Genomic DNA, 24,718 nt, shown 5'->3' with positions numbered 1-24,718 from the left:
ACTCCGAATGAATGTTAAGTAGTAGGTAAGGTTAGGTAAATACTTACACCATTTATCGCGAACAGTTTGTAAGGTTTTTTGTGGTTTATAGTTTCTAAGGGCTGTATTCTGTCGTAACAGGGAGCACAAAATATGGGCCCGAGAGAAATTACTGTGAAATGACATTAAGCATCTTCCAAAAGGTGTAAATTGTGTCTTCTTAAAAGGTTAAGTCATGGCAGGAGAGCTCAAAGCTGTGTTGTGCTCCTCTTGCTTTATGTGGGAAGCCAGGTACATTTCCTGTACCTGGGACCAGCATGAGTTCAGGAAGTGTTTCCTGCTCCACCTGGGTTTCAGAGATGGAGAGACAGCTGGAGACACTGTGGAGCACCCACGAAGCTAGGAGAATCATGGATAGCATAGACAGAATATCGATCACACTACAGGCAAACCCTCCATAGGCAGAAAGGGAATGTTTGACAACTAGGCAGATTAAGAGTTCAGGAGCAGCACGTTCCTGTGAAAATGAATGATAGGTATGCCAAGTTACGTGAACCTTGGATGACCAGGGATGTTACGACCTTGGTCAGAAAGAAAAAGGAAGTATACGAAAAGTTTAGGATGATGCGAACTGATGAAACCCTTGAAGTATGTAAGTAGGAATGAACTTAAATAAGGAATTAGAGGGCTAAAAGGAATCATGAAAGGTTGTTTGCAAATATAATTAAGCAGAATCCCGAGGATTTTTATACACACATAATAAGCAACAAGATAGCCAGGGAAAGGGTTGACCTATCCAAGGACAAAGGAGGGAATCTATGTGTGCAGCCAGAAGATGTAGGTGAGGTCCTAAACAAATACTTTGTATCAGTTTCCAATGAAGAGAAGGAATTGGTGGAGGATGATCTCAGGGAAGGAACTGTTGAATTTCTAAGTCAAGTTGCTATGAAAAACTTGGGAAGGCAATGGCCTAGCGGTATTATCACTGGACTGTTGATCCAAAGACCCAGGAATTAACAATTTAATGATGACTATGAATCCACAGTCGATTGTTGGAAAGATCCATCTAGTTCACTAATGTCGTTTAGGGAAGTAAACTGCCATCCTTACCTGGTCGGGCCTACATGCAATTCTAGGCCCACAGCAATGTGGTTGACTCTGATCTGCCCTCTGGGCAATAACTGCCAGTGATGCCCTCATCCCGCGAATGAAATTAATAAAAAGGAAGAGGTATTGTCAACCTTAAAACGTATAACAGTCCTGATATGATCTATCACAGAATTTTGAGGTAGATAAGAGAAAAAATTGCTGGAGCATTGACAGACATCTGTGTATCCTTTTGGACACAGGTGGGCGCCCATAGGACTGGAGAATAGCTAATGTTGTCTCATTGTTTAAGAAGGTTAGCAGAAATAATCCTGGAAATTACAGTCTCAGTGGTAGGGAAATTGTTGGAAAAGATTCTCAGAGACCAGATCTATTGACATTTAGAAGCAAATGGATTATTAGTAATTACACAGTTTAGTGGCTCACTAACTTGACTGAGTTATGTGCGGAGGTGATGAAGATGCCTGAAGAGGGAAAAGTGGTTAATGCTGTCTACATGGACTTTAGTAAAGTCTTTGACAAGGTCTGTCATGGCAGACTGGTACAAAAGGTCAAGTCACATGGCATCAGGGAGAGTGGGCAAGAACGACACAGAACTGGCTTAGTCACAGGAGACAGAGGGCAGCAGTGGAAGAATGCTTTTCAGTAGGCAGGGTTGTGACTAATGGTGTTCCACAGGGATCAGTGCTGGGACCTTCACTGTCCGTGGGTCTACATAAATGAGCTGGAAGAAAATGTAGCTGTTCTAATCAGTAAGTTGGCGGACAATACAAAGAATGGTGGAATTGTGGACAGTGAGTAGGATTGTCAAAGGATATAGCAGGATATAGATCAGTTGGAGAAATGGGCAGAAAATGGAAGATGAAATTTAGTCTGGACCAATGTGAGGTGATGCACTTTGGAAGATCAAGTATAGGTGGAAATTATATAGTGGATGGCAGAACCCTTAGAAGTATTGATATGCAGAGGGATCTGAGTGCGCAGGTCCATAGATCATGGAAGGTGGCAACATAAGTAGATAAGATAGTAAAAATGATCGACAACATGCTTGCCTTCATTGGAAGGGGCATAGAGTACAAAGAGAGGCATGTAATGCAAGATAACAAAATGTGGGGCTGGATGAACACAGCAGGCCAAGCAGAAAAGGATGAAGAGTCTAGGCCCGAACATCAGCTTTTGTGCTCCTAAGATGCTGCTTGGCCTGCTGTGAATACCTAGCCACTGATTGTAGTTGAGACAGAGGTAGATAGGTCCACACTTTCCAGCCCCACACTTTGTTATCTTGGATTCTCCAGCATCTATAGTTCCCATTATCTCTAGATATGTAATGCTGTAGCTTTATAGAACTTTAGTTAGGCCACAATTGGAATATTGAATACAGTTCTGGTCACCACACTACCAGAACGATGTGGGTACTTTGGAGAGGTTGCAGAAAAGGTTAACCAGGAAGTTGCCTGGTGTGGGAGATTTTAGTTGTGAAGAAAAGTTGGATCGACTGGGTTTATTTTCAATGAAAGGCAGGGGGTTGAGAGGTGAACTGATGAAAGTTTATAAGGTTGTGAACGGCACGGATAGAGTGGACAGTATGAGGCTTTTTCCCAGGGTGGAGGGGTCAATTATCAGGGGATACATGTAGGTGCAAGGGGGCATGTTTAAAAAAGATGTGCGAGGCAAGTTTTCCACACACAGGGTGGTGAGTGCCTGGAACACATTGCCAGAGGTGGCGGAAGCAGACACAATAGCAGCATTCAACAAGCACATGGACCGATACATGAATAGGAAGGGAATAGAGGGATATGGATCCTGTAAGTGAAGACTGTTTTACTATAGAAGAGCAAAATGTCTTAGCGCAGGCTTGGAGGGCTGAAGGGCCTGTGCTTGTGCTGTATTGTTCTTTGTTCTAAGATGATGAGGCAGGCAGTGTAGGAATCACTTTTGGCTATTCCCAGAAAAATAACAGATATACCACTTTTTGATAGTGGTGAGGGAACGGCCTGTCAGGAAAAAACAGCAACAGCCAAATTCATGGCACAGAACAATACAGTGCAGAGCAGGCCCTTCGGTCCTTGACGAAATCATGGTTGGCTCTGCTGCAATAAGTGCAGGGGAGGAACAGTAAGTGTCAAAATGCAATAGTCACAGCAGATTCAATTGTAAGAGGAGTTTCTGTGGCAGCAAACAAGGCTCTAAGAAAAACTTAGGCCATTCAGCCTCGAGTGTGCTCTTGTCATTCAATAATAGCTCATACATTTCTCAACCATGTTCTCTAGCCTTCTCCTTGTAACACTTGTCCCCTTACCAATCAAGACCTATCTACCTCTGTCTCAACTACAATCAGTGGCTAGGCATTCACAGCCCTCTGTAGCAAAGACTTCTGCTGATTCACCACTCAGTGGCTGAAGAAATTCCTCCTCATTTCAGTTCTAAAGAGTCATAACTTTAGTCTGAGGCTGTGTTGTCTCTCCTATTAGTGGAAATATTTTCTCCACATCAATTCTATCCAAGCCTCTCAGAGTCCCGTAAGTTTCAGTCAGATTCCCCTCTTCATTCTTCTAAACTCCACTGAGTACAAAACCAGAGTCATCAATCATTCCTCACAATGATAAGCTAATCATCCTTGAGATCACGATTGTAAAACTTCTCTGGATCCCCTCCAACGGCAGTGCATCCTTCCTTAAATACATGACCTAAAAGTTCTCACAATATTCCAAATGTTATTGACCCTGAGCCTTATACAGCCTCAGCAGTGCTTTTCAGAGAGTGATCCCAAAACTGAACCTTGTGGAACTCCACTGGTCCACTGCCATCCCATGAAAGACCCCTTTATCCCCACTCTCTGCCTTCTGCCAGTCAGCCAGTCCTTTATCCCTGCCACTACCTTGCCCCTAACACAATGGTTTCTTACCTTATTTAGCAGCCTTCTATGTGGCACTTTGTCAAAGGCCTTCTAGAAATTCAAATAGATCACGTCTGCTGGCTCTCTGTTGTCAAACTTGCTTTATCGCTAGAGTCAGAGAGTCTTAGAATCGTACAGAACGGAAACAGACCTGTCGGTTCAACTCGTCCATGCCAACCAAGTTTCCTGAACTAAACTAGCCCCACTTGCGTGAACTTGGTCCAAATCCCTCCAAACCTTTCCCATTCATGTACCTAAGTAAAGTTCTTTTAAATGTTGTAACTGTACCTATTTCTAACAAAGACTTCCAATAGATTTGTCAGGCTTGACCTCCCTTTATGAAGCATGCTGACTCAGTTTAACATGCACTTCCAAGTACTCTGCAATCTCATCCTTAATAATGGAGTACAAAATCTGACCAACAACTGAGGTCTGATTAAATGGCTTAGTTTCCTGCGTTAACAAGGTGCAGAGCCAGGTGAACACAGCAGGCCAAGCAGCATCAGAGGAGCAGGAAAGCTGACGTTTCGGGCCTAGACCCTTCTTTAGAAATGGGGGAGGGGAAGTGGGTTTTGAAATAAATAGGGAGAGAGGGGGAGGCAGATAGAAGATGGATAGAGGAGAAGATAAGTGGAGAGGAGACAGACAGGTCAAAGAGGTGGGGTTGGAGCCAGTAAAGGTGAGTGTAGCTGGGGAGTGAGGGAGGGGATAGGTCAGTCCAAGGAAGATGGACAGGTCGAGGGGGTGGGGTGAGGCTAGGTAGGAGATGGAGGTGGTGCTTGAGGTGGGAGGAGGGGATAGGTGGGAGGAAGGACAGGTTAGGGAGGCGGGGGCAAGCTGGGCTGGTTTTGGGATGTGGTAGGGGGAGGAGAGATTTTGAAGCTTGTGAAGTCCACATTGGGGCTGCAGGGCTCCCAAGCGAAATATGAGTTGCTGTTCCTGCAACCTTTGGGTGGCAACGTTGTGGCACTGCAGGAGGCCCAGAATGGGCATGTCGTCTGAGGATTGGGAGGGTGAGCTGAAATGGTTTGCAACTGGGAGGTGGAGTTGTTTAGTGAGAACCGAGCGTAGGTGTTCCGCAAAGCAGTCCCCAAGCCTCTGCTTGGTTTCCCCCATGTGGAGGCCACAACAGGAAGAGTGCATACAGTATACCACATTAGCAGATGTGCAGGTGAACATCTGTTTGATGTGGAAAGTCTTCTTGGGTCCTGGGATGGGGGTAAGGGGGGAGGTGTAGAGGTAGGTGTAGCACTTCCTGCGCTCTCAGGGAAAAGTGCCTGGTGTGGTGGGGCTGGAGGGGAGTGTGGAGCGGACAAGTGAGTCACGGAGAGCGTGGGCCCTCCGGAAAGTAAATAAGGGTGGGGAGAGAAAAATGTCTTTGGTGGTGGGGTTGGATTGAAGATGGCGGAAGTGTCGGAGGATGATGCGTTGGATCTGGAGATTGGTGGGTTGGTATGTGAGGATGAGAGGGATTCTGGCTGTTATTGTGAGGATGGGGTGTGAGGGATGAGTTGCGGAAAATGCGGGAGACATAGTCGAGGTGGGGGGAAGAGTTGCGTTCCTCGAAAACCAAGGACCTCTGAGATGTACGGGAGTGGAATGCCTCATCCTGGGAGCAGATGCAGTGAAGGCGAAGGAATTGGGAATAGGGGATGGCATTTTTGCAGGTAGGTGGATGGGAGGAGGTATATTCTTGGTAGCTGTGGGAGTTGGTGGGCTTGAAATGAATATCGGTTTCCAGGTGGTTGCTGGAGATGGAAACAGAGAGGTCCAGGAAGGAGGGAGGCATATCAGAGATGGTCCAGGTGAACTTAAGGTTGGGGTGGAAGGTGTTGGTGAAGTGGATGAACTGTTTGAGCTCCTCGTGGGAGCATGAGGCGGCACCGATACAGTCATCAATGTAATGGAGGAAGTGGTGGGGTTTAGGGCAAGTGTAGCTGCGGAAAAATAAGTGTTTCACGTAACCTACTAGTCCTGGCAACATCCTCATACATCATTTTTACTCACTTTCCAGTTTAACTATGTCTTTCCTAAAACAGGGGTGACCAAAACTGTACATAATACTCCAATTTTGGTCTTACCAACAACTTGTACAAATGCAACATAAAGTCCCATCTCCTATATGCAATGCCTTTACTGATGAAGGCTGGCATGCTAAATGTCTTCTTCACCGCCTTGTCCACCTGTGACGCCACTTTCAATGAACTATGTACTTGTACTACTAGGTCCCACTGTTCCACAACACTCCTCAGGACTTTACAATTTACTGTATATGTCCTACCTTGGTTTGAATTTCAAAAGTACAATACCTCACACTTATCTGTATGAACTGCATTAGCCAATTCGGTCCACTTCCCCACATAATCAAGATCCCTCTGTAATTTTTGATAACCGTCTTCACTATCAACAATACCTCCTAATTTTGTATCATCTGCAAACTACTAATCATACCTTGTATGTTCACATCCAGATTATTTATGTAAATGACAAATAACAATCTTTGGATAGTTAGTTCCCAGCCCTGATATCCTTGCAGTCACATCTGTGTGATACCTACAACATTGTACCCACCAATTTCAAGTTGTACTACAGGTTCACTTACCTTGTTTCGTGTAGTGCACACATTTAAATACAACACCCTCAGTCATTCAGTGACTGCCTCCATTCGCATAATTGTCACCTGCTTATCTACTCTGCCTGAAGTTAGACATATATGCTGCGTCCTATTATTTGTTCTGGAAACTTTAGTAACCTCAACTGAACCCTCCATTCTTTAATATTTTCCAGAATTTTCCATGCAACTGAACCTCCCCCACCTATTTATTTTAAAGCCCTATTCACAGCCCAAATTGTGTGACTCTAGTCCAAGCATGATTCAAGTGGAGCTGGTCGTGTTGGAACAGCTCTCTCCTTCTTTTCAATTTACCTCGAGCTGATTGTCTTCCCTCAGCAGGACCACTTTCCTCCTTCTAGCTATATCATTAACCTATGTAGATCAAAACACTGGGTCCTTCCCCACCCACTCCAAATTCTTCAGCCTAGATAAGATATCTTGAACCTGGGCACCAGGTAGGCAACACAGACTTCAAAACTCTCAATCCTTGCCACGGAGAACAATGTCTATTTCTCTGACTACACTATCCCTGGATTACAATTACATTTCATTATTTCTCCCTCCTCTTCAATAACTCTCTGACAACAACAACGCAGCACTGTTGTCAGTTTTCTCATCCATCCTATAGCCCCCACTCTTATCTACACAGGGAACAAGAATTTCAAAATTGTTAGACAAGCTCAAGGGCTAAGACTCCTTCAACACTACCTCCTGGATCTCTCAATTTGCCTTACTCGTAGTCACACCCTCCTGTCCCTGACTGAATTTGAGATAATTAATTTAAGCGGTGTGACTCCCTCCTGAAAAGCAGCATCCATGATGTATTGCAGTGCTCGAAACGCAGACTCCAGCTCATCAACTTTGACCCAGAGTTTCCTCAAGCAACCAACACTTGTGGTCATCACTTGTTTGCAAATGCAAGGTGATGCATTTTGGAAGCTCTAATTCAAGTGCGAACCACACGGTAAATGGAAAAGCCCTGGGGAAAATTGATGCACTCAGACATCTGGGTGTTCAGGTCCATTGTACCATGAAGGTGGCAACGTAGGTTGATAGAGTGGTCAAGAAAGCATACGGCATGCTTTCATTCATCGGATGGGGTATTGACTGCAAGAGTTGGCAAGTCATGTTACAGTTTTATAGGACTTCCATTCAACCACATTTGGAATACTGCATACAGTTCTGGCCACCACATTACCAAAAGGATGTGGATGCTTTGGTGAGGGTTCAGAGGAGGTTCACCATGATGTTGTTTGGTATGGAGGACACTAGCTATGAAGGGAGGTTAAATAGTTTAGGTTTACTTACATTAGAAAGACAGAGGCTGAGGGGGGGCCAGATTGATGTCTACAAATCATGAGAGGTACAGACAGGGTGGATAGCAAGAAGCTTTTTCCCAGAGTAGGGGACTCAGTTATTAGGGTTCACGATTTCAAGGTGACAGGGGAATAGTTTCAGGGAGATATGCGTGGAAAGTTTTTAACGCAGAGGGTGGTGGGTGCCTGGAACACGTTGCCAGTGGAGGTGGTAGGGGTGGGCACAACAGCGTCATTTAAGATGAATCAAGACAGATACATGAATGGGCAGGGAGCAGGGGGATACAGATCCTTGAAAAATAGGCGACAGGTTTAGATAGAGGATCTGGATCGGCGCAGGCTTGGAGGGCTGTGTTCTGTGCTGTAAATTTCTTTGTTCTTTGTTCTACAAGCCACAAGAGGGGTCAATCAGCTCCCACAGCGCGCAGTTACAACATACTACCCAGCCCAGCATCTTTATTTTAAATGCTTAGATCTTACTTTGATTTTTAAACAATTCCTGCTAGTTTCATAGCTTGTGGCCTGTAAATATTTCTCCTATTTACTTTTAAGATGAAAATAACTTATAATATAATCAAATTAGTAGCTATTACCAATCAATGAACTCACAGTTTCCCTGTGATGTCACTCTTTTGTGCTTAGCCCCTGACCCTGGATTTCAATTTATCTTGGGCTGTGCTTCACTCTAGATGTGATCTCTCCTTCCTAACTGTGCAGAACTTCCTGATGGATTTAGGAGAACTTTATTGCTCTCTCTGTGGAATATCTGCTGACATTGAGTCGGTTTTGTTCAAAATATTCTATCATTTGTCTTAACGCATCCTTTGTGATCTCATTACTCACAACTGAGTCCACAGTCAGCTGAGTGAAAACTGACCACTTGCACCTGATGCCATTCATGTATATTCCCCTGCTCAGTCCATGTGGCAAAAGGGCACATAATGATATGTTGCCTCCCTGGTGATCAGGTCAAAGACATTTTCACAGCAGTGACATCATCCTGGAGGAAGATGGTGAACACCTAATGGTCGTGGTACACATAGGCACCAATGACGTAGGTTAACATAAAGGCTGAGGTCCTAAAAACAGAATATAGGGAGTTAGGAAGAAAACTGGAAAGTAGGACCTCAAAGGTAGTGATCTCAGGATTAGTGCCAGTGCCACGTGCGAGACAAAGTGGAAATAGCAGGATGTATCTGTGAAACATGTAGCTAAAGAGACGGTATGAGGGTGAGTTTCAGATCCCTGGTGCATTAGGACCAGTTATGGGAGAATGGATCAGTACAAATTGAATATGTTACACCTGGGCAGCACCAAAACCTTTTTTTATTATTCATTTCTGGGACGTGGGTATTGCTGGCTGGCCAGCATTTATTGCCCATCACTCCCTTGAGAATGTGGTGGTGAGCTGCTTTCTTGAACTGATGCAGTCCACCTGCTGTGGGTTGACCCACAATGCCATTAGGGAGGGAATTCCAGGATTTTGACCCAGCGACAGTGAGGGAACAGTGATATATTTCCAAGTCAGGATGGTTAGTAGCTTGGGGGGAACATGAAAGCTGTGGTGTTCCCATAAATCTGCTGCCTTTGTCCTTCTAGCTGAAAGCGGTTATAGGTTTCTCTGTGGATCTTTCTGTAATGCACCTTGTAGATAGTACCCACTGCTGCGACTGAGCGCCGGTGATGGAGGGAGTGGATACAGTGGGCTGGATCAAGCGGGCTGCTTTGTCCTGAATGGTGACAAGCTTCTTAAGTGTTGTTGGGGCTGCACTCATCCAGGCAAGTGGGGAGTATTCCATCACACTCCTGACTTGTGCATTGTAGATGGTGGACAGGCTTTGGCAAGCTCTGGAGGTGAGTTATTTTCTGCAGTATTCCTACCTTCTGACCTGCTGTTGTAGCCACTGTGTTTATGTGGCGAGTCCAATAGAGTCTCTGGTCAATGATAACACACAGGATGTTGATAGGAGGGGAATTCAGTGCTGGTAACATTATCGAATGCAAAGGGGTGTTGGTTAGATTGTCTCTTATTCGTGATGGTCATAGCCTGGCATCCGTGTGGTGCAAAGATTACTCACCACTTGTCAGCCCAAGCCTGGATATTGTCCAGACCTTGTTGTATTTGAACATGGACTGCTTCAGTATCTGAGGAGTCATGAATGGTGCTGAGCATTGTGCAATCATCAGTGAACATCCCCACTTCTAACCTAATGATGGAGGGAAGGTAATTGATGAAGCAGCTGAAGATGGTTGGGTCAAGGACAAGACCCTGAGGAACTTCTGCAGTGAGGTACTGAAGCGGAGATGATTGACCACCAAATACCATGACTATGTTCCTATGTGTCAGGTATGATTCCATCATTGAAGAGTTTTCCCCTGATACCCATTGATTTCAGCTTTGCTAGAGCTCCTTAATGCCTCACCCGGTCAAATGAAGCCTTGATGTTCAGGGATGTCACTCTCATCTCAGCTCTGGAATTCAGCTCTTCTGTCCATATTTGAACCAAGGCTGTAATGAGATCAGGAGCTGAGTGGCCCTGGTAGAACCCAAACTGGGCATCACTGAGCAGGTTATTGCTGAGGAGGTGCTGCTTGATAGCACCATTGATGGCATCTTCCATCACTTTATCGATGATTGAGACTAGACTGATGGGGCTGTAATTGACTGTGTTGGATTTGTCCTTTTTTTATGTACAGGACATACTTGGGGAATTTTTCACATTGTCAAATAGATACCAGTATTGTGACTGCACTGGAACAGTTTGGGAGGGGAGTAGCAAGTTCTGGAGCACAAGTCTTCAGTAGTGTTGTCAGGGCTTTAGCCTTTGCAATATCCAGTGTCTCCAACTGTTTCTTGATATCACATGAAGTGAACTGAATTGGCTGAGCACTGGTATCTGTAATGCTGGAGGCCACTGGAGGAGGCCAAGATGGATCATCCACTCAGCACTTATGGCTGAAGATTGCAACAAAAGCTTCAGCTTTATCTTCAGCACAGATGTGCTGGGCTCTTCTGTCACTGAGAATGGGGATATTTGTAGAGTCTCCTCCTCTAGTGAGTTGTTTAATTGTCTACCACATTCACGATTGGATGTGGCAGGACTGCAGAGCTTAGATCTGATCTGTTAGTTGTGGGATTGCTTGGCCCTGCTTATCACATGCTGCTTTCGCTATTTGGTGTGAAAGTGATGCTGTTTGGCAGCTTCACCAGATTGATATCTTATCTTCAGGTATGCCTGGTACTGCTTCTGGCATACCCTCCTGCACTCTTCATTGAATGTGGGTTGATCCCCGGCTTGATCGTAATGGTTGAGTGGGAGTAATGCCAGGCCGTGAGGTTACAGATTGCGCTGGAATACAATTCTGTCACTGTTGATGGCCTACAGTGCAACATGGATGCTCAGTCTTGAGTTGCTTGATCTGTGCAAATTTAGCACACATGATGGAACTTATTCTCAATGCGAAGGCAGGCCTTCATCTCCACAAGGGCTGTGCGGTGATTACTCTTACTGATACTATCATGAACAGATGCAACTGCAGCTGACAGATTGGCAACGTTGAGGTCAGTAGTACTGCTGCCGAGCCACTCTTGGTCATGGACATTGAAATGCCCCGCCCAGAGTTCATTTTGTGCCCTTGCCATCATCAGTGCTCCTCCAAGAGTTGTTCAACATGGAGGGGTACCGATTCGTCAGCTGAGGGAGGACAGTGTGTGGTCATCAGCAGGAGGTTTCCTTGCCCATGTTTAACCTGAAGCTGCGAGGCTTCATAGGGTCCAAAGTCAATGTTAAGTACTCCCAGAGCAACTCTCTCCTGACTGTAGACCACTGTGCTGCCACCTCTGTGGGGCTATCCTGCCAATGAGGCAAGTCATATTCAAGGATAGTGACGGTGGTGTCTGGGACATTATCTCTAAGGTATGTTTCTGTATGACTATGTCAGGCTGTTGCTTAACTAGTCATTGTGACAGCTAGACCGAGACTCCTAGAATGCCATACAGTGTGGAAACAGGTTCTTCGGCCCATAAGTCCACACCGAACCTCAGTGCATCCCACCCAGACCCATCCTTCTACAACCCACCTAATCTACACTTCCCTGAATACCATGGCCAATTTAGCACAGCCAATCCAACTAACCTCCACATCTTTGAACTATGGGAGGAAACCAGAGCACCCGGAGAAAATCCACGCAGACACGGAGAGAACTTCACATAGCAAACTTCACATAGACGGTCGCCCGAGGCTGGGGTTGAACACAGGTCCCTGGCGCTGTGAGGCAGCAGTGCTAGCTACTGTGCCACCGTGCCTCTTCCAATTTTGGCACTAGCTCCTAGCTGTTAGTGAGGAGGACTTTGCAGGGTCAACAGTGCTGTTTCTGCCATTGTCATGTCTGGTGCCTAGGTGGATGCTAGGTGTTCCGTCTGCATTCGCGTTTTTTTTAAGAATTTGTAGTAATTGGTGCAACTGAATGGTCTGCTCTAGGCCATTTCAGAGGGCAATAGAGAGTCAAACACACTGCTGTGAGTCTGGAATCACATGTCAGCCATGTGAGGATGGCAGATTTCCTTTCCTGAAGGACATCAGTGAACCAGATGGGTTTTTCCAAAAATAGACAATGGTTTCATGGTGATCAGTAGAGTGTTAATTCCAGATTTTTGTTTTCTTGAATTCAAATTCTGCCATCTACTGTGGCAGGATTTCAATTCAGGATCCCAGAATATTAGCTGAGTTTTTGGTTAATAGTCTGGTAATAGTCACTAGACTATCGCCTTTCTCCTGGCTGATGCTCCAGGGGGAGTATTTTTCAAATGGTTGGGAGGGTTTGAACTAAACTGGCCAAAAGATGGGAATTTATGCAAGGAGTCAGAGGAAGGAGAATCAAGAACAAAAGACACAAAGGGGAATAAGGGAAGTGATGGGCACAGGAATTAAAGGTCAGAATCAAACAAGGCTACAGTAAGAAAAAATAGGAATGGGACAAGGAACATTATAAAGACAAGCCTTAAGGCTTTTGTGCCTGAACACGCAGAACTTTTGAAATCATTTGAATGAACTATTCATGCAAATAGATTGCAAACAGGTATGATAATAGTTGGGACTGGAGAGACATGGCTGGAGGTTGACCAGGGATAGGAACTGAACATAGGATATTCAGTATTTAGAAAGGACAGACAAAAAGGAAAAGATGGTGAAGTTACATTCCTGGTTAGAGGATATAAACACGATATTAAGCAAAGATATTAGCTCAGACAATGTAGAATTTGGGTGGGGACAACTGAGAAATACCTAGGGGCAAAAACATTAATGAGGGTGATATATAGTCCACCAAACTCGTGGTGATGTTGGGAATGGCATTTAGCAGGAAATCAGAGATGTAATCATTGGGTTACTTTAATCAATACATAAATTGGCCAAATCAAATTAGTCAGAATATGATATAGGAGGAATTCCCGGAGTATTGGTTTTTTGAAACAGATAGAGAACAGGCCATCTTAGATTAGCTGGGTGATTGAACATGAAAAGGAGGGTGCTAGATTATGGAAGGATATGAACAGATTGGTCAGACGGGCAGATCAATGACAAATGGAACTGAACACTGATAAATGTGAGGTAATGCACTTTGAATATTTCCTTGCCTCGTATTTCAATGAATGGCAGAACACTAGGAAGGCTGCTGACGTGCTTGCCAAGCTGGCTTGTTTTCGTTCAGATGTTTCGGCACCATGCTAGGTAACATCATCAGTGGAGCATCCAATGAAGCGATGTTACTCTAGTCCGCTTGGAATTTACACTGTCTGGTCCTTTATGATGAGTAGTGTCATTTCTGGTTTTGATCTATATGGGTTTGTATATGGGGTCCAATTCTATATGTTTGTTGATTGCATTATGAGTGGAGAACCATGCCACTAGGAATTCTCGTGTGCCCATGTTTGGTTTGGGCTACTATGGTTACCTGGCCCCAGTTACTGGGGCAATTGGGACAAGGTAACTATAGTAGCCCAGTCTCTTGCTGCTTATGCTGTTTAGCATGGAAGCAGTGCTGTTTGTTAGCTTCACCCAGTTGACATCTCATTTCCAGGAATGTCTGGTATGTTCCTACCACTCCTTCACTTTCCATTGAAGCAGGTTGATCCCCTGGCTTGATGGTAACGGGTGTGTGGGGGATATGCCAGGCCACGAAGTTACAGATTGTGCTGGAGTACAATTCTGCTGCTGTTGATGTCCCACAAAGCTTCAAGGATGCTCAGTCTTGAGTTGCCAGGCCTGTTCAAAGCCTGTCCTGATTTAAGTCAGAAATCACATGACAGCCGGTTATAGTCCAACAGGTATTTTTGAAATCACAAGCTTTCAGAATGCTACTCCTTCATCAAGTGAATTGAACGGAAGTAATCAGGCACAAAATTTATAGACAGAGAGATCAAAAAGGTAGCATAAATGTGTGAGTGGAGTGTTATCGGCTGAATAACAAGTAACCCCACCATACTTTTCTGTATTTGTAAAGTCTTCCCTTCTGTTCTGTTTGGACACTATCACCTGATAACTTGTTATAATCTTTCTACCCTAATTAGTTTGTGCAGTTCTGGATTAGTTATTACTTTGGTTAGACCCTCAGCATGTGACTCTTATACCTATCATGCTATTCCAGTCATTTGGTTTGTCTCCAGCACCATCTTACTTTTAACTTTCTGTAATTATCTCTCTGCCTCAATTAATCAGATCATAGGTCGACCTTCACTTGCTTTTCAGCTGTTGACACTTTACTCACACCATCTGACACTTTTGATCACCTCCAGAGACTGGTTATTCACCCTTCACTTTACCTGACAAAGGAGCAGCGTTTCGAAAGCTTGTGATTTCAAATACACCTGTTCAACTATGACCTGGTGTCATGTGATTTCTGACTTATCCACCCCAGTCCATCAGCAGCATCGCCACATCACTGATAGTGCCACGCAACATGATGGAGGCTCTTCTCAATGTGAAGGTTGGAGATTGTCTTCATGAGAATTATATGGTGATCAGAGACAAAAAAGCTGCGGATGCTGGAATCCAAGGTAGATAAGCTGCAAGCCAGGCAGCATCTGGAGGAAAGGAGCAGTCAACATTTTGGGTATTACCCTTCTTCAGGTTACCCTTACTCACACAGGCATGCACAGATGAATCTACAGCAGGAAGATTGGTGAGGATAAGGTCAAGTACGTTTTTCCCTTCAGCAAAATGAAAAAAGATTTGGTAAAAGAGGACACAATCAAAGAACTGGTCACCAGAACAGCAACAGCACAAACAGAAGCCTTCACAGGCGATTATCAATTACAGAATGGCGAAACATAAGGAAGTTAAAATGAAGCAGATAAAGGAGGGGCATTGAGAGCAAGCACAAAACTATTAATAAAGTAGAAAACCACACTGAGTTTGTAAAGAAAGAGGTTTTAATGGAAATCTAACAAGCAGAAAGAGAATATGTAAATGGGTAGATTAAAAAAAGATTTTTAATAAAAACATTACTGTTAAGATAGTGGTTTAGAAAGATTGTGATCACAAAGGACATATTCTTGTGACTGTGGAAGGATTAAATGAGTGAGTTACTTCAAAATTCATTGAAGACAATGCTGCCAGTATAACAGCAGAACAGAAGGCATTTTGTAATGCTGATTGGCAGAAAAATAAAGAGAAGCTGCTTTTAACATTAGTAAGAACTGCCGAAGCTGCAGTCAGAGATAACACAGTGTGTGGAGCTGGAAGAACACAGCAGGCCACACAACATCAGAGGAGCAGGAAAGCTGACGTTTTCAGTCAGGATCCCATTTCCGAAGAAGGGTCCTGAACCGAAATGTCAGCTTTCCTGCTCCTCTGATGCTGCCTGGCCTGCTGTGTTCCTCCAGCTCCATACTGCTTGAAATACAGCGAGGTCCATCCTTAGTGATGTTGGTTCCATCCACTGTGGCATGGGGTCTTTCATTCTTGTTAGCAGTTGATATAGGTTTGTGTTCTACTCTGATGCCCAGTGACCATAGTAGTCTTGTGATCAGATGTGTTCTTGATGTATGGTGACATGTGTCAGAGCGTACTGTATTGTCCTTGCACTGCAAAGGGGAGGCGATGGCCTAGTGGTATTAGCACTGAATTATTAATCCAGAGACCCAGGTAACATTCTGGGGACCCAGGTTCAAATCCCACCATGGCAGATGATGGAATTCGAATTCAATAAATATCTGGAATTAAGAATCTAATGATGGCTGTGAGTCCATTGGCTATTGGCAGAAAAACTCATCTGGTTCACTAATATCCATTATGGAAGGAAACTGACATCCTTACCTGGTCTAGACTACATGTGGCTCCAGACCCACAGCATCCCCTCTGGGCAATTCGGGATGGGCAATAAATGCTGCCTAGCGAGCAACACTCTCATCCACGAATGAATAAAGAAAAAAATCTTCCTGTTGTTTGTGTGACAGGCATCGTCAGACCCAGCTGTTTGGGTATCCATTGTCTCTAAATACTTGGTGGAGGCATTATTCCTCATTTTGGTGTATTTCTGGGTTGCTGCAGTGTGTTGTTTGAACTGTGTTTTTACACAACTCAATTTGTGGGTGGTCGGCATGGTAGCTGTTGGAATTTAAGACTTGATCCACGTGCATGGCCTTTCCATATACTTTGGTCAGAAATTTCCCCTACCATCACACCCAGGAATGGGAGTTGTTTGTTCTTCTTGTCTGGTGAATTTTATGCCAGTGAAAATGTTGTTTATAAGTTGGTGTGTTTCTTCTAGTTTAGTCAGTTTGATGATGACAGAAGTGTCGACCGTATATCAGATCCATAGTTTGGGTTGGATGTGCAGAAGGGCTGTGCTTTCGAGTCTCTGCATCCCTGCTTCTGCTATTAGTCTAAAGATGGGTGACCCCATAGGTGTTCTGTTGGTTTGTTCATAGATTTGGCCATTAAAGGTAAAATGGGTCGCTAGGCATAGGTCCAGTCATTTCAGCATTGTGTCTGTGGAGATGGTGTTACTTGGGTCCAGTTCCTGCAGTAGTGTTGTTAGTGTTTCTCTTTCTAGTGGTATGTAGATCAATGTGAATAGGGCGGTAATGTCAAAGGACACCATGGTCTTGCCCTCATCTATTCTTACGTCTTTGAGCAACTCCTGGGCTGAGTGGATTGATTGGGTTGCGTTGTTGATGAGGTGCTTTAATTTTCATTGCAATTTCTTGCCTAACGTGCATGCTGGTGTCCCTTGGAGAGAGACTATGGGTCTGAAGGGTACTTCCGGCTTGTGTATCTTTGGGAGGCCGAAGAATCGGGGGTGCTTCTCCCTCCAGGTCTCATTTTCAGGTAGCCTGCTTTGCTAATTTGTCCGGTCTGTTCAAGTCTTTTTAATGTGTAGATGATTTTATTTCCCAGTTGCAGTGTCAGGTCTGTTTCCACTTATTGATATATATTTGTGTCTGCTCCTAGCGTCTGTGTCTCGGTGAAGTAGTCTCATTTGTTAAGTATGACTATCATGCGCCTTATGTTTGCTGATTATGATATTTTTATCTTTCTTCAGTCCTTCTAGGGCCTTCCTTTCTGGTATGTTGAGAATGTTAAGTTTGATCCTTCTGGTCAATGTCAGGGCTACTGCCTATCTTACGGCTTGTTGGGTTTCCTCATTAATACCGTTGGTCTTCAGTGTGGATTCTAGTCTGGCTAGGAATTCTGTCTTGTTAACATCTCTGTGGTTGTAACTGAGTCCACATATTAGTACAGCTTTCTCACTGTCTGTTAATTTCCTGTCGGATAGGTTTCTTCTCCAATTGTCTGACCTTTAGCTGTCATTTTAGTGGGTTAGTTGGTTATTTTTTCTTGTAGGATTTGTCTTATGGGTGAAAATGTAAAAACTGAAAGAAGAGCAGATGCTATCAACCAGAAACAAAAACAAAAACAAAAATTGCTGGAAAAGCTCAGCAGCTCTGGCAGCATCAAGTCGAACGATCCTTCCTGAAAATGTATGCATGCGTGTATGAAAATGTTGGTGGTCTGATTCATAAGATTGCAGACAACAAAATTTGGTGGAGTTGGAGATGGAGTTTAAACAAAACAGGTATGGGGTGATGCATTTTGTTAGGTCAAATGCAAGAGCAAAGTATACAGTAAATGGCAGAACTCTTAGGAGCACTGAAATACAGAGGGATCTTGGAGTCCAAGTTCAATGGTCCTTGAAAGTGGCAACACAAGTGAATTAGTGGTAAAGAAGGCATACAGAATGCTTGCCTTCATCAGTCAAGATACTGAGTATAAAAATTGGCAAGTTGCATTGCAACATTTGGAGCAGTGCGTGCAATTCTGGTCACTACACTATAGGAAGGATGTGGAGGCTTGGTGGTTGGTGAAAAAAAGAGATTTTACAGGGTGACAACTGGACTGGAGTTCATTAATAAGAGGTTGGACAAAACTTGGATCGTTTTTGCTACAGCGTCAGAGGCTGAGGCACAACCTGATAGAAGTATGGATTGTCAGTCTTTCTCCCCCAAGGTGGAAATTTCAAATACTCAGGGACATTGGATTAAGGTGAAAGGGGTAAAGTTTAAGGAAGATTTGGGGCAGGAGGGCGATGGGTAGTTCTTGTGTACAGAGGCTGGCAAGTGCCTGGTACATTATGTCTGAGGAGTTGGTAGAAATTGATGTTAGCAAAGTCTAAGAGACAGGCACAGGAACAGGCAGGGAATACAGGGATACCGACAACATGCAGGCAGGTGGGATTTGTTTACAAAAGCATCATAGTCAGCACAGAAATGGCGGGTTAAGGCTGTACTGTTTTACGTTCTAACTTTGGGCTTTTTGTTTTTGATTAAGAATCTGTAGATTTTCAGTGCATTTGAAGTTTATAATTCATTTGCAAGTGTTTCTGTAACCGTGATTTTCTTTAAAATATTTCTTGAAGTCTGGCATAGATTTTTGTGCACCACTAATGGATTTTTGCATATTTTAGAGGTTTCTTTTATGAACCAGTAAGATAAACATTAGTGCCTCACTGTTTGTTCAAGGTTTCAGGAACTTGTCTTTTTTCAAGCTCCTTGAGAAAGGAACACTTTAGTTTCAGTTTTACTTTGTGTTTTGAGTAGTCCTATGAAGTTCTCAAATGAAGATGGCTGTATAGACCAGTGTTTTTGGAGAAGGGAATGAACTGAATTTAGAATGGTGAGTTAACTGTTAGCCCCAGTCCAGAAGGGTTGGGATAAAACTGTAACGTTGAGTACACTTAAGCTCAGGCTTATAATAGTTCTAAGAAGGTATCTGCAATTTCAGTCTATAAATTGAACTCACATATAACAAACTTACAGAGGTGATAGATCCAAAGACAAAACGAGACAGCATTGGTCTAAGGTGAGACAGGAAAGACTTAAAAGGGACCTGAGGGGCAACATGTTCATGCAGAGGATGGCACAAGTCTAGAATCAGCTGCCAGAGGAAATGATGGAGGCAGGTACAATTACAACATTTAAAAGGTATCCAAACGGGTACATAAATAGGAAGGCAATGGAAGGATATAGGTAAAATGTTGGCAAATGGGCCCAGATCAGTTTAGGATTCCTGGTTGGCATGGAAAAATTGGACCAAAGTGTCTGTTCCATGCTGTATGACTATGACTATGGTGAGCCTTGTTTGCATGGTGTTTTAGGTACTGTACAAAAGCTCCTTATTTCCCTCAATTTAGAAAGGACCTTTTTTTAGAATAATGGGGTTAAACTTAAAATGAATGGTTAAAAAAAATTGAATTTACATCATAAGTCGACTCATTAAATTGACTCCCCTCCTGATTAAGAATGAATAGGGAAAAAGCAGGACAATGGACATGAGTATTGTCAGATTAGCCTTGATTCTACTGAAAAGCAGAACAAGCTTGAAGGGCTGAAAAGTCTACTCCTGATCCTATTTCTTATGGTCTTATCATTTGGTTTATTCTGCATTATCTTCATTTATTTTGTTAATAAATTGTTTTATTGTCAAAGCAAAACCTGTAACATTGCATGTCTATGTTTCAGAAAGAGGCCACTTCTTTAAAACCAAAGTAATTTCTAAAGAACAGATTTTTGTCTGTGGTTTAGCTTATCCAGCAATAACATCTGCTGGGATCATGACAATAGGGAGGTTTCCATTCAATTGATCAGAGCTCAGATGTCAGAAGTGAAAAAGATTAGTATCCAAACAATTCCATCATCCATTTCATTTTCCTAGCAAATGCAATCTCTCACACAAACTTGTGACTGAATTTTATAACTGTGAGCGAACACGAAAGCTGAAGGAGCAGCAAGGAGGCGACCAGTAAACTCCTCTCCATATTACTAACAGAGTTATGTAATCCTTCTCATCAGTGATGGGATGGGCTGGAGCTGGTGAAAGAGCTGATCTTCACTAAAATCATAAGAATTCATTATTCATCATCCAAGTAAACAAAAGCAACTTTTGTTTATATAGCTCAATTGACATTGTAAAGAATCCTAAGGAGCATTACAGAAGTGTATTCAGACAAAAGTGAGCACACTGTCAGAGGAAGAGATCAGGTGTGTAACTGAAAGCTTCATCAGACATCCATTTGAACAGTATTGTTAAATAAAAAGGAGGGAGATGCAGAGGCAGAGAAGTTCAAGGACAGAATTTCAGAACCTGCAGTCTATGCAAGGGCATGAAATCCCAGCCACCAGCTTTGTGATTGATTCATTTCCTATCTGTGGACTGCAAGTGTAAGGCACTGCGCACTGTAGCTTGCTGGATAGAAAGAGAGAAAAAATAATCATCCAGTTTCAAGACGGAACTGGCCAACAGATATGTCAGGCTGTGTGGCAAAACTGGAGGGGACTTCAAACATGTTACTTGTGGCTGTGATTTTTTACTGCGGAGAAGACATTACCCGGTCTCTCAAATACAAACATTGATAACATTAGAGATGGGGGTGGGAATTGTCCGCAGGGGACCAGATAGGATACGAGGGGACTGTGAGAGGTGGAGCACGCACCCATGTGAGAGATGGTAGGGGAATAGAGTGCGCACTCAGGGAGGGCAAGAGTTGGGGTGCATGCAAGTGATGGGGGGTGTCAAGGGACAGGGTGTGCACGAGGGTGAATGCAAATGTGCACAGAAGCAAGAACAAGAGATAAGACAGTTTGAGAAGATTTAGCGGTTTCCAGAGCTTAAGGCCCATACAACTGAAGGCACAATTGCTGAAAACAGGACAAAAGAAGTGAATGGTTCTGACAGTACATGTGCATGTTGCTCAGAGGTGTGGGGTTTGAGAACATTGCAGACGGGAAGTGCGAGGCTTTTCTTTAAAAGTATTTGCTCATGGGAAGTGGACGTTGTTTGCTCTCCAGCATTTCATTGCTCATTTCTCGTTTCCTTTGAGAAGGTGGTGATGAGTTGTTGCCTTGAACATGTTGTTGGTTGATCCACAATGCCCTTAGAGAGGGAATCCAGGATATTGACATTGGTACAGCGAAGAAACAGTGATATATTTCCGAGTCAGGATGGTTAGCGGCATGGAGGGAAGCTTGCAGACGGTAGTGATCCCATTTATCTGCTACCCTTGCCCTTTTAGACAGAAATTGTTGCAGGTATCCAAGGTGCTGTCTGAGAATCTTTGGGAATTTCTGCAGTGCATCTTATAGATAGTACACACTGCTGCTACTGAGTGTCTGTAGTGGAGGGCTGCTTTTTACTGGATGTTGTCAATCTTCTTGAGTGTTGTTGCAGTAACCCTCATCCAGACGAGAAAGAAGCATTCCATCACGCTTGTTTAGAGCCATTTTAGTGCTGTGAGTGGAACACTGGAGATAAGGCAGTGCTTCACACAAGGAAACATGCAGGATGTCACTTTAGAGTACATGATTAAAGGTTTTGAAAGGGTTCAGCAATCAAAGCAAGAGGGTGATTTATAACATTAGGTGAGCGTAGGAGTTGAGAAGAGATGCTTTGGTATTTAACAATTTAATGGGATCAGGAAGTTGGACTCATGGAGAAGATGAACTAGGAGAGGATATTCGGGGGCACAAGAAAGCAAAGATGGCAGGAGATGATGCAGTATGGAGCTGGAGGAACACAGTTGGCCAGGCAGCATCTGAGGAGCAGGAAGGCTGATGTTTCAGGTCAGGATCCTTCTTGAGAAATGGGGGAGGGGGAAGGGAGCTCTGAAATAAATATAGGAGGAGTGGGACTGGGGGAAGTAGGTGGGATGGTGATAGGTGAGTGTAGGTAGGCAGCGATGGGGATTGGTCGGTGAGATGGGAGGAGCAGGTAGGTGGGAGAGAAGATGGACAGGTTGTGTCAGGTCAAGGAGGCGAAGATGATACCTAGACTACACCTCTTCTCACCCACCTTCCTGCAAAAATACAATCCCCTACTCCCAATTCCTTCCCCCTCCACCGTATCTGCTCCCAAGATGGGGCATTCCACTCCTGAACATTCCAGATGTCCTCTTATTTCAAGGCCTGTAGCATCCCCTCTTCAGTGGTCAAAAACACTCTCAACCACATCTCTTGCGTTTCCCACATCTCTGCCGTCACACACCTCCTCACAACAAAAACAAAGACAGAATCCCTCTTGTCATCATGTATCATCCCACTAACCTCTGGCTTCAAAGCATCATTCTCCGCCACTTCTGCGATCTGCAATCTGACCCAACAACCAAGGATATATTTCTCCTCACCCCTATCTGCTTTCCATGGGGACCGCTGTCTCCTTGATTCCCTTGTCAGCTCCACACTTCCCACCAGTCCCACCACCCTCAGCACCTTTCCCTGTAAGTGCAGAAGGTGCTACATCTGCCCCTACACCTCCGCCCTTCACCCCCATCCAAGGACCCAAAAAAATCCTTCCACATCAGGCAATGTTCATCTGCACATTGCTAATATGTTGTACTGCATCCGCTGGTCCCAACATGGCCTCCTCTACATTGGCGAGACCAAGCAGAGGCTCGGAGACCGCTTTGTAGCGCGCCTGCATTCTGTTCGTAACAAACGACAACACCTTCCAGTCAGGAACCACTTCAACTCCCCTCCCACTCCCTGGATGACACATCCATCCTGGGCCTCCTCCAGTGTCACAGCAATGTCAACTGGAAATTGGAGGAGCAGCACCTCATATTCCACCTTGGGGAGCCTACAACCCAATGGTCTCAATGTGGACTTTACTCATTTCAAAATTTCCCCACCTCCGGCCTCATTCCATGACCAACATTCACTCTCACCCCCGCCTTCTTGACCTGTCCATCTTCTCTCCCACCTATCTGCTCTTCTCACCTACTAACCAATCCCCACCATTGCCTACCTGCACTCACCTATCATAATACCACCTACCTTCCCCAGCCCTGCCCCTCCTCTCTCTATTATTTCAGAGCTCCCCCACACCCCCCAACCTATTTCTGAAGAAGTGTCACAACCCAAAATGTTAACTTTCCTGCTCCACTGATGCTGCCTGGCTTGCCATGTTCCTCCAGCTCCACACTGTGTTATCTCTGACTCCAGCATTGGCAGTCCTTATTATCTCAAAGGTGGCAGGAAATAGTGTTTGTATGAACTCAGAAAGGAAAGTGACAGAAGCAGCGTAATCAATGGTTTCAAATTTGATGCGCTTGTTGAAGAAAGGGGTGAATGGAAATGAGAGTGAGATGTAGATGTTCATTTAGTTACCACTGCAGTCTGTGGAATCCCAGATCCCAAATAGAGTATGTTGGCTCTGATGAGAATTTATGACTTTGAGACCTTCTGGACAGTTGTATTGTAACCTTGGTTGTAGCATGGCCATGGTGATCATGAAAGTCAAAGGCAAACACTTAACTGTTCTCCCTTGGCACTGGCTATATTGATGTCAGAGGCAGTCTGTCATTCCCCCAGGTAGTATTGTGTTTTTGGTGGAGTTTGCATGATATGTGAATTTGTGAAGGAGCGGTTGTGTTTGGCCATAGGCTTGTAGGTGCATCACATACTCAGGTCATTTATCGTCGGTCTTAAATCCTATTGTCAGTATGGCTTTGAGTATTGGCTCTTTTAATTCATTGTTGTCTAGAGATGTGCTGGAGCTGCACTTATATTAGTTATTGACAAAATCTGAGTAAGTAGAACATTAATCCAAATAATAAAAATATAAAGGACAGACAGCACTTGAGGCATTAACTAAACTGAACTAATCAAATGACTGATTAAATCTATCAAGACAGATGTGCAGCAGCTGAAGAACCTTACCTGTGTGAACCAAAGCAAACACATCTGCAGAAGTGTCTCCAATTGGAGGAACTTCATCTGAGATTCATTAAACTGGAGGCTGAGCTGGAACACTTGAACACAGATGAATGCTTTATTATGTTTTTTAGGTTAAGGGCCAGCTGATTCAGTTCATGGTCAGAGACAGGAACAGACAATTGACAGTGACGAAGATCTGGGAACTGAACAGACAGAAGTGGAGGAGAGCCAACTTCTTCAGATGCCCAGACGACTGTGTTCCTGCCATGATTTAGAATATCTCCTCAGGATTGGATAGGTGTTTTGAGGATTAAGTGAGGATCCAATAGTCATGGTCTACATAAGAATCCGTGACATAGGAACTCAGAAAACAGCTGAACTAGAAAAATGGTTCTTATTATTTGAGCCACAAGCACATCGGAGTATGGTAACTAAGATTACAGTATTAAATACATGTAGTGAAGAAATTCTGAACTAGGAATACATGCTTTTTGTAAAAAAAAATCCTGCTTGCCAGTTCCTTCTTCTGAAGCCTTGCTGTGAATGAGGCTTCTGGAGTCAAGAGGGTGGGAAACTTCAAGAATAATGTAAAAGTCCAT

General features: G+C 44.0%; 1 protein-coding gene across 2 annotated transcripts in view; it reads right to left on the bottom strand.

Annotated features, from left to right (window-relative positions):
* sgsm3 (small G protein signaling modulator 3) overlaps nt 1–24,718 on the bottom strand; it is a 195,703-nt gene that overhangs the window by 113,139 nt on the left and 57,846 nt on the right. The gene's annotated exons all lie outside the window — the stretch shown is intronic.

Source organism: Stegostoma tigrinum, chromosome 38, assembly GCF_030684315.1.
Source record: "Stegostoma tigrinum isolate sSteTig4 chromosome 38, sSteTig4.hap1, whole genome shotgun sequence".
In the NCBI taxonomy this organism is placed as follows: Eukaryota; Metazoa; Chordata; class Chondrichthyes; order Orectolobiformes; family Stegostomatidae; genus Stegostoma; species Stegostoma tigrinum.
The sequence above is the reverse complement of the archived record's forward strand: the minus strand, read 5'-3'. Positions and strand labels throughout refer to the sequence as shown.